At 43.1% G+C, this 16637-nt stretch overlaps 1 protein-coding gene across 2 annotated transcripts in view; it reads right to left on the bottom strand.

Moving 5' to 3' along the window:
* The window catches only part of adarb2 (adenosine deaminase RNA specific B2 (inactive)), a 748761-nt gene that overhangs the window by 334072 nt on the left and 398052 nt on the right, over positions 1 to 16637 (bottom strand). The gene's annotated exons all lie outside the window — the stretch shown is intronic.

Here is a 16637-nt window from a genome sequence, read left to right as displayed (position 1 = left end):
TGCCAGCACCCGGCCCATATCCCTCTAAATCCTTCCTATTGATATACCCATCCAAATACCTTTTAAATTTTGCAATTGCACCTGGCTCCACTACTTCCTCTGGCAGCTCATTCCATACACGTACCACCCTCTGCGTGAAAATGTTGCCCCTTAGGTCTCTTTTATACCTTTCCCCTCTACCTCTAATGACTGCCAGACTACTGCGACCACTAGGACTTATAACAGCACACAAACCAACAGCCACTCTCAGACAACAACTCACCAGAATGAAGGACCCGATACCCAGCATGAGCAAAACTAATGTAGTGTACAAAATCCCATGCAAGGACTGCACAAAACACTATATAGGACAAACAGGAAGACAGTTAACGATCCGCATCCATGAACATCAACTAGCCATGAAACGACACGACCAGCTATCACTAGTAGCCACACACGTAGACGACAAGCAACATGAATTTGATGGGACAACACTACCATTATAGGGCAAGCCAAACAAAGAACAGCCAGGGAATTCCTAGAAGCTTGGCACTCATCCACAAACTCCATCAACAAACACATCGACCTGGATCCAATATACCGGCCACTACAGCGGACAGCTGAAACTGACAACCGGAAGCGGCAGGGACAGGCCACTATAAATGCCGGAGAAAACACCACAGAAGTGCTTCACAGGAGGCTCCCAAGCACTGAGGATGTCACCTAGACAGGGGACGAAACGTTTGCAACAAAAACTTCCAGCTCGGCGAACAGAACCACAGCAATGAGCACCCGAGCTACTAATCTTCTCACAAACTTTGATCTACCTCTAAACCTATGCCCTCTCGTTCTGGACTCCCTGATTCCAGGGAAAAGACTTTGTCTATTTATCCTATCCATGCCCCTCATAATTTTGTAAACCTCTATAAAGTCACCCCTCAGTCTCCGACGCTCCAGGGAAAACAGTCCCAGCCTGTTCAGCCTCTCCTTATAGCTCCAATCCTCCAACCCTGGCAGCATCCTTGTAAATCTTTTCTGAACCCTTTCAAGTTTCACAACATCTTTCCGATAGGAAGGAGACCAGAATTGCATGCAATATTCCAACAGTGGCCTAACCAATGTCCTGTACAGCCGCAACATGATTTTCCAATGCCTGTACTCAATACTCTGACCAATAAAGGAAAGCATACCAAACACCTTCTTCACTATCTGATCTACTTATGACTCCACTTTCAAGGAGCTATGAACCTGCACTCCAAGGTCTCTTTGTTCAGCAACACTCCCTAGGACCTTTCCCAAGGGAGTGTTTGCTTTCCCAAAATGCAGCACCTCGCATTTATCGGAATTAAACTCCATCTCCACTCCTGAGCCCATTGGCCCATCTGATCAAGATCCTGTTGTAATCTGAGCTAACCTTCTTCGCTGTCCACTACATCTCCAATTTTGGTGTCATCTGCAAACTTACTAACTATACCTCTTATGCTCGCATCCAAATAATTTATATAAATGACGACAAGTAGAGGACCCAGCACCGATCCTTGTGACACTCCACTGGTCACAGGCCTCCAGTCTGAAAAACAACACTCCACCACCCCCCTCTGTCTTCTACCTTTGAGCCAGTTCTGTATCCAAATGGCTAGTTCTCCCTGTATTCCATGAGATCTAACCTTGCTAATCAGTCTCCCATGGAGAACCTTGTCAAAAGCCTTACTGAAGTCCATGTAGATCACACGCTCTACCCTCGTCAATCCTCTGCTGAATTTTTCCAGCAATTTCGATTTTCATTTTTGTCTCCTCTTTCCTCTGCTGTGATCTCACCAAGGTGGCCCATGTTGTCTCTTATTTTTGGGAAACCAAAATTTGCTGAGACAAACTTATTTATTTGTTCATTTGATGGGTTATGTGAGGTCTAGTGGTTCATTGAAGCCAAGGCTCTGGGCTCAAGGAGGGGAGATGGTAGTGTTGTGGGAACTTTGCTCAACAGATACCTTTAGGCATAGATCTCTCTGCTCCCACACACCCTTTTAGAATAGTACCCTTTATTTTGTACTGTTTCTACATGTTTTTTGAAGCAAACTGTATATCACCGAATCCTTCTCTGCATGGAACGTCATCCACCTTCTATCCACCCAGTGCACCCACTTGGCAATGCCTTTTTGAAGTTCTGCACTGTCCTCACAAAACTTTGTGTCATCTACAATCTTTGAAATTGTCCCCTTTTTACTGAGATCTAGATTATATAAATATATCAGGAAAACGAAGTGTCTCAAAACCAACTCCTGGGAAACTCTCCCTCAAACCTGCCTCCAGTCTGAATAATAACAATTAACCATTACTGTCTTTTTCTCATCACTCAGCCAGTTTTGTATTCACTATCCTACTGTCACTTTCGTTTGAAGACTTGTCTGTTTACTGTCATTAGCTGGTGTACAAGGACACCCAGATCTCTTTGTGCATCCCTGTTTCCGAATTGATCACTATTTAAGTGATACTATTTCCTTATGTTTTGCACATTGGCATGTATAACTTTATGTTTATCCACACTATCCTGCATCTGCCATACTCACAAACTCACCTTTCCCAGATTACCATGAAGCCCTCTTGTATCCTCCTCACAACACACAATCTCATCCAATTTCATTTGGTCAGCAAATTTGGGAATATTGCTTTTCATTCCCTCATCTGAGTTCTTTATATCTATTACTGAAATAACTGCACAGAGGCTGGTATCCTGTCACCAAGTCACCTTTTATTTATATGTACACAGTATCCTCTCTGTGGCTAGCCAGCTCAGAGTTAGTCCCTGAACTGAGGAGATTCTGAATTTCCTGTTTCTGTCGGTCAACCAGGGCTCCTTGATTGGCCCAGTTTAGTGACCCTAATCAAGGATCTCGTATTCAATAAAATCCACCTGGCTCCAATCACTACAATCGTGAAAACCAGGGGCCCAAGCACTGATCCTTGTGGTACGTTACTAGTTACTCCCTGCTACTTGGAAAAATACCCATTCAGTCCCATTCTCTGTTCCTGATCTGTCAACAAATTTTCAATCCATGCCACTATATTACTGCAAACCTATATACTTTCACTTTGCCCACTAGCCCCTTCTCTGAGACCTTATCAAAAGTCTTCCTGAAATCCATATATCTGCACCACTGATTCTCTCTTATCTCTTCTACTAGTTACATCTTCAAAAAACTCCAGAAGATTACTTAACCATGATTTCCCTTTCATAAACTCATGCTGACTTAATTTAGTTCTGTTAATCCTTTCTGAGTGTTCTGTTATCACATCTTTTATAATAGACACTAGCATTTCCCCACTCGTGATGTTAGCTTAACTGGTCTGTCTTTCTGTTTTTCTTTTTCTCTCTGTGTGTGGATAGTGGGCTTCACTTTGTGTTCGCTGCCAGTCTTTTTCTATAATCACTTTTTGCATCTTGTGTTTGTTTTTTCACCTCCCTTCTGAACTTTCCGTATTGATTCTCAATCACATTTGCTTCCTCTCACCTCTCATATGCACACCCTTTCTTTCTTTAGTATCTTTCACAGCTTGTCAGCCATTGAAACAGGAGAGCATACAGGCTTGGGCTGATAAGTATAGAGTCGCATTCCTGCCATCTAAGTGCCAGGCAAATACCACGTCAAGCGAATCTAACCATTGTCCCTGTCATTCAATCACATTTCCATTACTCAGTCTTTCACTATTGATATCTTGAGAGTTACCATTAACCAGGAACTAGACTGGACCAGCCATACAAATAATATGGCTACAACAGCAGGTCAGAGGTTTATAATTCTGCACAGGAGAACTCACCTCTTGTTTCATAGATATCTTTCCACCGCCAGAATTCACAAGTCAGGAGTGTGATGGAATATTCATCAGTTGCCTGGATTAGGACATTAGCTTTGGACATTTGGAAAAGCCCTGGGGAAAATTGATGTACAAAGAGATCTGAGAGTTCAGGTCCATTGCACCCTGAATGTGGCAACAGAGGTCAATAGAGTGGTCAAGAAGGCAAAGCGTTGCTTTCCTTCATCGGACGGGGTATTGAGTACAAAAGTTGGCAGGTCATGTTACTGTTGTACAGGACTTCAGTTCAGCCACATTTTGGATACTGTGTACAGTTCTGGTCGCCACATTACACACCTAAAAGGATGTGAATGCTTTGGAGAGGGTGCAGAAGAAGTTCACCAGGATGTTGCCTGGTATGGAGGGTGCTAGCTATGAAGAGAGGTTGAGCAGATTAGGATTATTTTCATGAGAAGATGAAGGTTGAGGGGAGGGTCTGATTCTACAAAATCATGAGAGGTATAGAAAGGGTGGATAGCAATAAGTGTGGGACTCAATTACTAGGTCATGAGTTCAAGGTGAGAGGGAAAACGTTTAAGGGAGATATGCGTAGAAGCTTCTTTACTCAGCTGGTAGTGGGTGCATGGAACACATTGCCAGCGGAGGTGGTAGAGGCGAGTACGTTAGCATCATTTAAGATGTATCCAGACAGATACATGAATGGGCACGGAACACAGGGATACAGCTTCTTAGAAAATAGGTGGCAGGTTGAGATAGAGGATCTGGATCGGCTCAGGCTTGGAGGGCCAAAAGGCCTGTTCCTGTGCTGTAATTTTCTTTGTTCTTTGCTTGATTGGCATTCTATATACCACCTTCAACATTCCCTTCATCCATCAGTGATGCACAGTGGCTGCAGAGTGCACTTTCTTCAAGCTGCACTTCACAGCGCCAGGGACCCGGGTTCGATTCCCGCCTCAGGCGACTGTGTGTAGTTCGCACATTCTCCCCATGTCTGTGTGGGTTTCCTCCAGGTGCTCTGGTTTCCTCCCACAGTCCAAAGATGTGCAGGTTAGGTGAATTGGTCATGCTAAATTGCCCAGAGTGTTAGGTTCATACATCAGGGATAAACTTTGGGTAAGGTAATGGGTATGGGTGGGTTGATCTTCGGAGGGTCGGTGTGGACTTGATGGGCCAAATGGCTTGTTTCCATACTATAGGGAATCTAATCTAATACCTCCCCAAAACTCATTTGGCAGCATCATCCAAACCTACAACCACTACCACCACTGAAGACCAATGTTATGGATGGATGGGACTTACCCTCCAAGCTACACACCATCCTGACTTAGAACTCTTATCACCTTTCTTTCACTGTTGCTTGGTCAACATTTTGGAATTCCCTGCCTAATAGTACTTTTGGTGTTACAATACTCTAAAGACTGCAATCATGAAAGGACCTTTGAATTAGGAGTAGGAATAGGCCACTGCTCTACTATTCAATAAGATCATGGCCGATCTGTTGGTGTTCCAATTCTGTATTTCCGTCTGCCTATGATTACCTTTGATTCCCCTTTCTATTATGAATCTATTCACCTCTGTCTTAAAATTATTCAATCCCCCAGATCCTGCCCCTGCGGTAGAGAGCACCAAAGTTGCACAATCCTCTGAAAAAAAAAGGTTTCCTTTCTCTCTGTCCTAAAAGGGTGACCCTTAATTTTGAAACAGTGCTTCCTGGTTCATGAGTCATCCATAAGAGTGAACATACTTTCTACGTCCATCTGATCAAGATCAATTAACCAAATCACCCGTCACTCTTCTGAACTCTAATGAAAGCAAGACCAGCCTGGGCAATCTTTCCTCATAAAACAATCCACTCAGTCCAGGTATCAGTCCAGTGAATCAATTTGTTCATAGGAACTCCCCAGCAGCATGGTGTTTGTAGTTTCACCATGCACACAATGAGATCAAAAGATATAGGAGTAGAATTAGGCCATTCAGCCCATCAAGTCTGCTCCACCATTCATCATGGCTGTGGGTGGCATGGTGGCACAGTGGTTAGCACTGCTGCCTCACAGCGTCAGAGACCTGGGTTCAGTTCCTGCCTCAGGCGACTGACTGTGCGGAGTTTGCACGTTCTCCCCGAATGCTCCGGTTTCCTCCCACAGTCCGAAAATGTGCAGGTTAGGTGAATTGGCCATGCTAAATCGCCCGTAGTATTAGGTGCAGGGGTAAATGTAGGGGAATGGGTCTGGGTGGGTGCGCTTCAGCGGGTCGGTGTGGACTTGTTGGGCTGCAGGGCCTGTTTCCACACTGTAAGTAATTTAATCTATTAATCAACCATACTTTCCTGCCTTTTCCCCGTGACCTTTGATCCTCTTACTAATCAAGAATCTATCTGTTGCTATTTTAAATACATTCAATTACTTGGCCTGCGCACTCCTTTGAGGCAATATGTTTCACTGATTAACCACCTTCTGGCTGAAGAAATTCCTCCTCAGTTCGAAAGGTTGTCCCTTCTCTCTGAGGCTGTGCTCACGGGTCCTAGTCTGTCCTACTAGTGCAAACATCTTCTCCAAGTTCACTCTATCCAGTATTCTGTAAATTTCCATGAGATGTTCCCTCACATCCTTCTAAACTTCATTGACTACCGACCAAAGTCCTCAACCACTCCTCATTTGTTTGCAGTGGTTCAAGAAGGCAGCTCACTAACATCTTCACCAGGGCAATTAGAGGGGCAAGTCTGAGAATTGAATCCAGACCATTCAGGAGAGATGGTGGAAGCACTTTTACATGCAAAGGGTGATAGATGTTTTCTTCTACAAATGGCAGTGGATGCTGGATCAGTTATTAATTTTAAATTTGAGATAAAGTTTTGTCAGGCAAAGATATTAAGAGACATGGGCTAAATGGAGTTAGGCCACAATTCAGCCGTGATCTCATTGGATGGGGGAACAGGCTTGAGGGGCTGAATGTTCTACTCCTGTTCCAATGTTCCTATCGCCGTGGTACCAACATTTTCACAGAAGCTATTTGCCATCATGCCTTAGCCTGAAGTCTGACAATTTCCATCATGGAACTCTGAGATCCTTTGCTTCTGTAACCATCTCAGGCTATTAACCTGGAGTTTAAGATACGACAGTCTAACCTGGTCTTGTACTCTTCTTCCTTCTTATTAATGGATGATCGATTTGGAGAGATGTTTGAATAATGCAGATGGAGTGCATTATTCCTCATTTGTCTTATATTTTCTAATGTTCTTCATCTACACCAAAGCCCAGTGCAGCAGATTTCACTCCTATCTTTAGTCTTTGCATTTTCCTTGGCATGTGAGGATTTTGGAAGTAATGGTGTCATTGTAAAGATCATTTGCTATGGCGAGTTAGTGGTCTGTAGAAATATAACCTGGGGTTGTAAAAACAGTTGAAGGATCTGGATATGAAGCACATTAACGTAGTTAACACACTGGAACATAGTCTGGAACACTGTAAAAACAGATGGGATAAATGTCTCCTCTCTACCCTGGCTGCAAAGGTCCCATGCTGAGCAAACCTAACCACCTTCACCCACAGCAAAGAAAATTATCGACTTGGCCTGAACCCTCAGGAGAAAGGTGTCTGCAAAACCATATTTTTTATTGTGAAGGGACAGCTGTGGGCTGCAGTTGGGCCAGGTGACCCAGAAAAGAGGTCAGAGACAGTCAAAGGTTCTCCCATGTGCTATGGCAGGCTGTTCAAAAGGCCCAGCTCATCTGAGTTACAATGAAAACATTTGACCCTTTGGCCATGACCCTTCACACCCGCTAACCCCCCACACACTCCCATGTCCCATTCATGCCATCTCATGCCCCTTCACTTACCCTCATATCCACCTTTCATATCCACCTCGCCGAACCGTGACATTTCTATAGCCCATTCAAATCACTGCTATATAGAATAACTAAACTCCGTAGTCACAATAAGATGTGTGAAATAAGTGTTAAAAAAAATTCATTCATAAATTCCCTTTAATAGGGTTGAGTGTCCCCAACACTTGATGTTTTTAAATCTGACTTTTTACCTGACCTTGCATAATTAAATGTTTTTCCTTTCAGTTTGATTAAGGCTTTAACATCTCTAGTTGACCACGGATGGTGAGTATGTTCATTAGAATTTCTCTTACTTTTTGGAATTTATATGTTGTAAAATATTCCAAATGTCTGCACAGTCTATTGACCAGTCCTGATTTGTAAATTCACTTTAGCCAGTTTTATACATAATCCACCTTATTTAAATTTCAGAAAATAGTTTTAGACCCACTCCTTTATCCATCAAACTTGAAGTAAAGTTCAATCATATTACAATTACTGTTATCTAGGTGAACCTTTATTACATGATTATAAATTGTATAATTGCCTGCTCTCTGGCTGACTCTTGTAAGTGCCATTCTAAGAAATTATCCTCAACATATTCCATGAACTATGATAATATTTTCCATTATGTTTATTTCCTTTAAATTACTTTATGTATTTTAACATTTATCTTAAATCCCTAAACATGTCCTAATCATTTATTTTGCAATTTGTAAAATCTTAAAAATAAAAGTAAAATAACTAGCAGTGTTTTAACTTCCTGGTCTGCTGTCTCGAGGAATACTTCACTCTGATTGGCTGCTTATCTTGCTGGTTGGTATGATTTACAGGATGCTTTGAGATCCCCTTGACCTCGCCAGATTCCAACAACTGATATTGGAAAAGGGAAAGTCTATGCCATGAGCAATGTTGGATTTTTATTTTTGGTTTGCTCCCTTCAAGGTCAGAGAGAAGTGACCTTCACCCGTAGTTGCATAATTCATGTCCCAAAGTTATGGCAAATGTGAATTTCTAATGGTGCATAGAACATAACTTGACAAGATGACCTGCAGTGGGCATATCACTGACATAATTAACACAAAGAAGTAAAACTGCATTGCAACAAATTGCAATGAAGAATATATCTTAAAATAGGTCATCGCCCATCACTTCCCCTAAACCATGTGCCAACATTTATATTTTCCTGGTTTGTATCCAATCTCACTCATGTCTTTGCTTACACAATCATCTTGTTGTTAAGGCTCACCTCCTACCCCTTTGGCTCCAATTTGACTAACCTGTTCAGCAACCAATATTGCTTCCTTATTCCCATGCTACCTGTAAATAGTCCCCTGAGATACTGTCATCCTCCCTGACAAAGTCTCCATTATCACCTGTTGTCCAGCTCAGTGAAATTGCCTCACCTGTTCCCTTTCTTACCTATCTGATCATATCCAGAATAGAACAAATGGTTTTTCTTCCTGCCACCATACCACTAACTCTGGAACCTTTCAAGAATTTACCCATTGTCCTTCATTTATTTGCATGCTATCTATTCTAAAGAATGACATATAACCTAAAGCTGAATTTATGTTGTTGTATATTGTGTGTTAAGAAGAGGAAGACGTTGGTTTAATCATTTTTCGAGTTTCATTTGTGAGCTTGCTGTCAAGAAATCTCGAAGTATGTTTTGTTTCATGCATTTTAATTTGGTTTTACAACCTCGAAGTTAAGAGCTAGGGGTAAACAGTTCAGTTCATTAAAAAGTAGGTGGAGGAAAAATAAGAGCTGTTGCTTGGCAACCGGGGTCCAGTGACACACAAAGAGAAAGAATGATCCAGCAAGTCAGTCAGTGTGAGGGTGTGCTAGAGAGTGGAGGATGAAATGTTAAGCCGTCCAGTAAAAAAAACTGACAAGAAAACTGACAGGCTAAGTTTAGAGAATGCATGTGTTTGTTCTGAAGTTAAGGTAATAGAGTTTGCTTTGCAGTTGGTTTAATGTGTCTCAGAGAGATATCAGCTGACGAACAATAGCATTCAATAAATGCTATTTGGAGAAAAGGAGTGGGTTACAGATTTGCTGCATTGAGCGCGATGCCTTATTATGGAGGTTGTAGAGACTGTTTTATTGAGGTTTGGGTGTTTGTCAGGGTAGTGCTGGGATGAAAGAAGTTGTGTGAATTTGACTATTTTGTCAGATGATTGTAATGAAGTCACACAATCCTAGAGATGTACAGCACGGAAACAAATCGTTTGGTTCAATTCGTCCATGCTGATCAGACATCCTAAATTAATCTTGCCTAAATTAAATTTGCCAGCATTTGGACCATATCCCACAATTCATGTACCCATCCAGATGCCTTTTAAATGTTGCAATTGTACCAGTCTCCACCACTTCCTCTGGCAGCTCATTCCACACACGCACCACGCTTTGCGTGAAAAAGTTGGCCCTTATATCCCTTTTAAATCTTTGCCCTCTCACTCTATGCCATCTAGTTCTGGACTCCTCCACCCCAGATAAAAGACATTGTCTATTTATTCTATCCATGCCCCTCATGATTTTATAAACTCTAAAAGGTCACCCCTCAGCCTCCGACACTCCAGGGAAAATAGCCCCAGCCTATTCAGCCTCTCCCTATAGCTCAACCCCTCCAATCCTGGCAACATCCTCATAAGTCTTCTCTGAACCCTTTCAAGTTTCACAACATCATTCTGAAAGGAGGGAGACCAGAACAGCACACAACATTCCAAAAGTGGCTGAACCAATTTCTTGTATGCCTCTAAGACACATTAAACAATTGCACACCAAACACTCTTACCTTAACTTCAGATAAACACATGCATTCTCTAAGCTTAGCTTCCACCAGTTTTCTTGTTAGTTTTTTTTACTAGACAGTTTAACATTTCATCGTTCACTCCCTAGCACACCTCACACTGATTGACTTGCTGGATCATTCTTTCTTTTCTTGTGACACTGGATCCCAGTTAGCAACATGACTCCCAGCTCCTTTAACTCAATGCTTTGTCCAATAAAGGAAAGCATACCAATTGCCTTCTTCACTATCCTACCTACCTGCGACTCCATTTTCAAGGGACTATGAATTTGCACTCCAAGGTCTCTTTGTTCAGCATCACTCCCCAGGACCTTACCATTATGTGTATAAGTCCTGCTAAGATTTGCTTTCCCAAAATGCAGCATCTCATATTTATCTAAATTAAACTCCATCTACCACTCCTTAGCCCATCTGATTAAGATTCCATTGTACTCTGAGGTAACCTTCTTCGCTGGCCACCACTTCTTCAATTTTGGTGTCATCTGCAAACTTAGTAACCATACCTCTCATGTTCACATCCAAATAATTTATATAAATGACGAAAAGCAGTGAACCCAGTACAGATCCTTGTGGTACACCACTGATCACAGGCCTCCAGTCTGAAAACAACCCTCCACCACCACCCTCTGTCTTCTATTGGCAAGCCAGTTCTGTATCCAAATGGCTAGTTCTCCCTGTATTCCATGTGATCTCACCTTGCTGACCAGTCTCCCATGGGGAACCTTGTCGAATGCCTTAATGAAGTCCATATAGATCACCTCCACAGCTTTGCCCTCATCAATCCTCTTCGTTACTTTTTCAAGAAACTCAATCAAGTTTGTGAGACATGATTTCCCACACACAAAGCTATGTTGACTATCCCTAATCAGTCCTTGCCTTTCCAATTACATGTACATCCTGTCCCTCAGGATTCCCTCCAACAACTTGCCCATCACCGACATCGAGCTCATCGGTCTATAGTTCCCTGGATTTTCCTTAACACCTCTTAAATAGTGGCAACATGTTAGCCAACCTCCAGTCTTCCGGCACTTCACCTGTGACTAACAATGATACAAATATCTCAGCAAGGGGCTCAGCAATCACTTCCCTAGCTTCTCACAGAGTTCCATGGTACACCTGAACAGGTCCTGGGGATTTATGCACTTTCTGCATTTTAAGACATCCAGCACTTCCTCCTCTGTAATATGGACATTTTTCAAGAAGTCACATCTATTTCCCTACATTCTGTATCTTCTATATCCTTCTCCATAGTAAACACTCATGGAAAGTACTCATATAGTATCTGCCCTATCTCCTGCAGTCCCTCACATAGGCTGTCTTGATGATCTTTGAGGGTCCCTATTTTCTCCCTAGTTACCCTTTAGTCCTTAATAGAACATAGAACATTGAACATTACAGCACAGTACAGGCCCTTCGGCCCTTGATGTTGCGCCGACCTGTGAAATAAATCTGAAGCCTTTGTGTCCTACACTATTCCATTTCCATCTATATGCTTATCCAGTGATCATTTAAATGCCCTTAAAACTGGCGAGTCTACTACTGTTGTAGGCAATGCGTTCCACGCCCCTACTACTCTCCGGGTAAAGAAGATACCTCTGACATCTGTCTTACATCTATCACCCCTCAATTTATAGCTATGTCCCTTCGTGCTAGCCATGGCTGTCCAAGGAAAATGTCTCTCACTGTCCACCCATCTAACCCTCTAATTATCTTATATGTCTCAAATAAGTCACCTCTCAACCTTCTTCTCTCTGATGAAAACAGCCACAAGTCCCTCAGCCTTTCCTCATAAGACTTTCTCTCCATATCAGGCAACATCCGAGTAAATCTCCTGTGAACACTTTCCAAAGCTTCCACATCCTTCCTACAATGCAGTGACCTGAACTGTATGCAATACTCCAAGTGCGGCTGCACCAGAGTTTTGTCTAGCTGCAGCATGATCTCCGAAACACAATCCCTCTACCAATAAAAGCTAACACACGGTCTGACTTCGTAACAACCCGATGAACCTGGGTGGAAACTTTCAGGGATCTATGTACACGAATATCGAGATCTCTCTGCTCTTCTACACTACCAAGAATCTTACCATTAGCCCAGTACACTTTATTCCTGTTACTCCTTCCAAAGTGAATCACCTCACACTTTTCCGCTTTAAACTCCATTTGCCATCTCTCAGCCCAGCTCTGCAGCTTATTTATGTCCCTTTGTAACCTGCAACATCCTTCAGCCCGATTAACAACTCCACCCTCCTTAGTGTCATCTGCAAATTTACTCACTCATCCTTCTACCCCTTCATCTAGGTCAATTATAAAAATGACAAACAGCAGAGGCCCAAAACATATCCTTCCTCCCTCCCAAAACAGATTCTGCCTCCCTCCATCATCCAGTACTACTCCCGTGGAGAGTGATCATCGCCAGAGGTGCAGTAATCTCACTCCTTGCTTCCAGATGTATCTGCTCCAGCCCTGGGGACTTATCTACAAAGAACAAACAGAACAAAGAAAATTTACAGCCTAGGAATAGGTTCTTTGGCTGTCCAAGCCTGTGCCGATCGAAATCCACTGCCTAAACCTATCGCCCAATTCCTAAGGATCTGTATCCCTCTGCTCCCCACCTACTCATGTATCTGTCCAGACGCATCTTAAATGAATCTACAGTGCCTGCCTCTACTACCTCTGCTGGCAATACGTTCCAGGCACCTACCACCCTCTGTGTAAAGTATTTGGCCCGTGTATCCCCTTAAACTTTCACCTCTCATCTTGAACACGTGACCTCTTGTTATAGAATCCCTCACCCTGGGAAAAAGCTTATCTCTATCTACCCTTTCTATACCCTTCATGATTTTGTAAACCTCAATTAGGTCCCCTCTCAATCTCCTTTTTTCTAATGAAAACAATCCTAACCTACTCAACCTCTCTTCATAGCTAGCACCTTCCATACCAGGCAACATCCTCGCAAACCTTCTCTGCACCTTCTCCATCCTTTTGGTTATGTGGCAACCATAACTGTACACAGTATTCTAAATGTGGCTGAACCAAAGTCTTGTATAATTTTAACATGACCTGCCAGCTCTTATACTCAATACCCCATCCGATGAAGGCAAGCATACCATATGCCTTCTTGACCACTCTATCCATCTGTGCAGCCACCCTCAGGGTACAATGGACCTGAACTCCCAGATCTCTCTGTTCATCAACTTTTCCCATGGGTTTTCCATTTACAGGGAGAAAGTGAGGATTGCAGATGCTGGAGATCAGAGTCGAGAGTGTGGTGCTGGAAAAGCACAGCTGGTCAGGCAGCACCCGAGGAGCAGGAGAATCGACGTTTCGGGCATAAGCACTTCATCATGAATTCTCGACTTTTCAGTCTACAGTATAGATGGCTTTAGAATTAGACTTCTCAAAATGCATCACCACACATTTGTCCGGATTGAACTCCATCTGTCACTTCTCTGCCCAACTCTCCAGTCTATCTATATTCTCCTGTATTCTTTGACAGTCCCCTATGCTTTCTGCTACTCCACCAATCTTCATGTCATCTGCAAACTTACTGGTCAGACCAACAATGCTCTCTTCCAGCTGATTTATATATATGACAAACAACAGTAGCCCCAACACTGATCCCTGTGGAACACCACTGGTCATCTTTCTCCATTTCGATAAAGTCCCTTCAACTACTACTCTCTGTCTCCTGTTGCTCAACCAGTTCTTTATCGATCTAGCTGGAACACCCTGAACACCATATGACTTCACTGTCTCTATTAGTTTACCATGTGGAACCCTATCAAACACCTTACTAAAGTCCATGTATATGACATCTACAGCCCTTCCTTCATCTATCAACTTGGTCACTTCCTCAAAGAACTCTATTAAGTTGGTAAGGCATGATTTCCCCCGCACAAAACCATGTTTCCTATCTCTGATAAACCCATTCTTGTCCAAATATAAATAGATTCTATTCCTCAGTACCTTCTCCAGCAACTTTCCCACCACTGATGTCAAGCTCACTGGTCTGTAGTTACTTGGAATATCCCTATTACCCTTCTTGTGCAGGGGCACAACATTAGCAACTCTCCAGTCCTCTGGCATTTCACCTGTGTTTAAGGATGCTACAAAGATATCTATCATGGCCCCAGCTATTTCCTCTCTCACCTCCCTCAGCAACCTGGGATAGATCGCATCTGTCCTGGGGATTTGTCCACCTTAATATCCTTTAGCTTACCCAACACATCTTTCCTTCTCATGTCAACATAATCCAGAATAAACAAATTTCTATCTCTAATCTCAACATTCATCGTGTCCCTCTCCTCAATGAACACTGTTGCAAAGTAATCATTGAGAATTTCACCCATTTTCTCAGGTTCAACACATAACCTTCCTTCCTTATCCTTTAGTGGACTAACCCTTTCTCTAGTTACCCTCTTGTTTCTTATATATGAATAAAAGGCCTTGGGATTCTCCTTAATTCTGCTCACTAAAGTTATATCATGACCCCTTTTAGCCCACTTGATTCCTCACTTAAGATTGGTCCTACTCTCCCGATATTCCTCTAAGGTCCGTTCTGTTCATAGCTGCCTGGACCTTAGGTTCGCTTCCCTTTTCCTCTTGGCTAGTTGCATAATTTCTCCTGTCATCCACGGTTGATGAATCTTGCCCTTCCTATCCCTTGTTTTCAAAGGGACATGCCTATCCTGCACTATCTTTAAATGAGTCTTAAAGCCTCCCACATATCAAATATGGACTTCCCTTCAAGTAACTGTCCCCAATCCACGTTTCCCAGCTCCTGCCGAATTTTGATATAATTGGCCGTGGCCCAGTTTAGTACTCTTCCCTTTGGACCACTCTCATCTTTGTCTACGAGTATTCTAAAACTGACAGAATTGTGGTTACTATTCCCAAAGAAATCCCCCACTGCAACTTTGATCACCTGGCCTGGCTCATTCCCCAACACCAGGTCCTATATGGCCCCATTCCTAGTTGGACTATTGACATACTGCTGTAGAAAGATGCTCCTTACAGATTCTGTCCCATCCAGACCTCTGACACTATGTATCCCAATCAATGTTGGGAAAATTAAAATCTCCCATCACCACCAACCTGTTACCTCTACATCTTTCCATAATCTGTTTACCTATTTGTTCTTCTACCTCAAGCTCACTATTGGGAAGCCTGAAGTACAGCCCCAACAATGTAACTGCCCCCTTCTTATTTCTCAGCTCTAACCATAATGCCTCACTGTTCAAGCCCTCCATAATGTCGTCCTTTAACATAGCCACGATATCATCCCTGACCAGCAATGCAATTCAGGTCAGGTAAATTGACCATGCTAAATTGCCCATAGTGTTAGGTGTATTAGTCAGAGCGAAATGGGTCTGGGTGGATTACTCTTCTTTTACTTCCCTCCCTTCCTGTCTGAAGCATCTATATCCTGGAACATTTAGTTGCCAATCATGCCCTTCCTTCAACCAAGTCTCTGTGATTGCAATAACATCATACTCCCAAGCACCAATCCAAGCCTTACGTTCTTGCGCCTACCCCACTTGCATTAAAGTATATGTACTTCAGACCACCTGTTCCTTTGCGTTCATCTGCTCTCTGTCTACTCTTCCCCTTGGTAATGCTAACTTCATGATCCTTACAACATTTAGTTACCACCTCACTGTCTACTCCTCCTCTCTTCTGGTTCCCAGCCCCCTGCCACATTAGTTTCAACCCTCCCTAACAGCAGTAGCAAAGACTCCCCCAAGGACATTAGATTAGATTAGATTCCCTACAGTGTGGAAACAAGCTCTTTGGCCCAAGTAGTCCACACTGACCCTCCGAAGAGTAATCCACCCAGACCCATTTCCTTCTGACTAATACACCTAACACTATGGGCAATTTAGCATGGCCAATTCACCTGTCCTGCACATCTTTTGGACTGTGGACGGAAACCGGAGCACCCGGAGGAAACCCACGCAGACACGGGGAGAATGTGCAAACTCCACACAGACAGTCACCCGAGGCTGGAATCGAACCTGGGACTCTGGTGCTGTGAGGCAGCAGTGCTAACCACTGAGCCACTGTGCCACCCTTAGTTACAGTCTGGTTCAGGTATAGACCATCCAATTTGTAATAGTCCCACCTTCCCCAGAACCGGTCCCAATGTTCCACAAATCTGAACCCCTCCCTCCTACACTATCCCACGTGTTCATCCTGCCTATGTTTT

Source organism: Chiloscyllium plagiosum, unplaced genomic scaffold, assembly GCF_037043375.1.
Source record: "Chiloscyllium plagiosum isolate Xiang-an unplaced genomic scaffold, Cpla_swu_hap1 HiC_scaffold_5, whole genome shotgun sequence".
Classification (NCBI taxonomy): Eukaryota; Metazoa; Chordata; class Chondrichthyes; order Orectolobiformes; family Hemiscylliidae; genus Chiloscyllium; species Chiloscyllium plagiosum.
The sequence above is the reverse complement of the archived record's forward strand: the minus strand, read 5'-3'. Positions and strand labels throughout refer to the sequence as shown.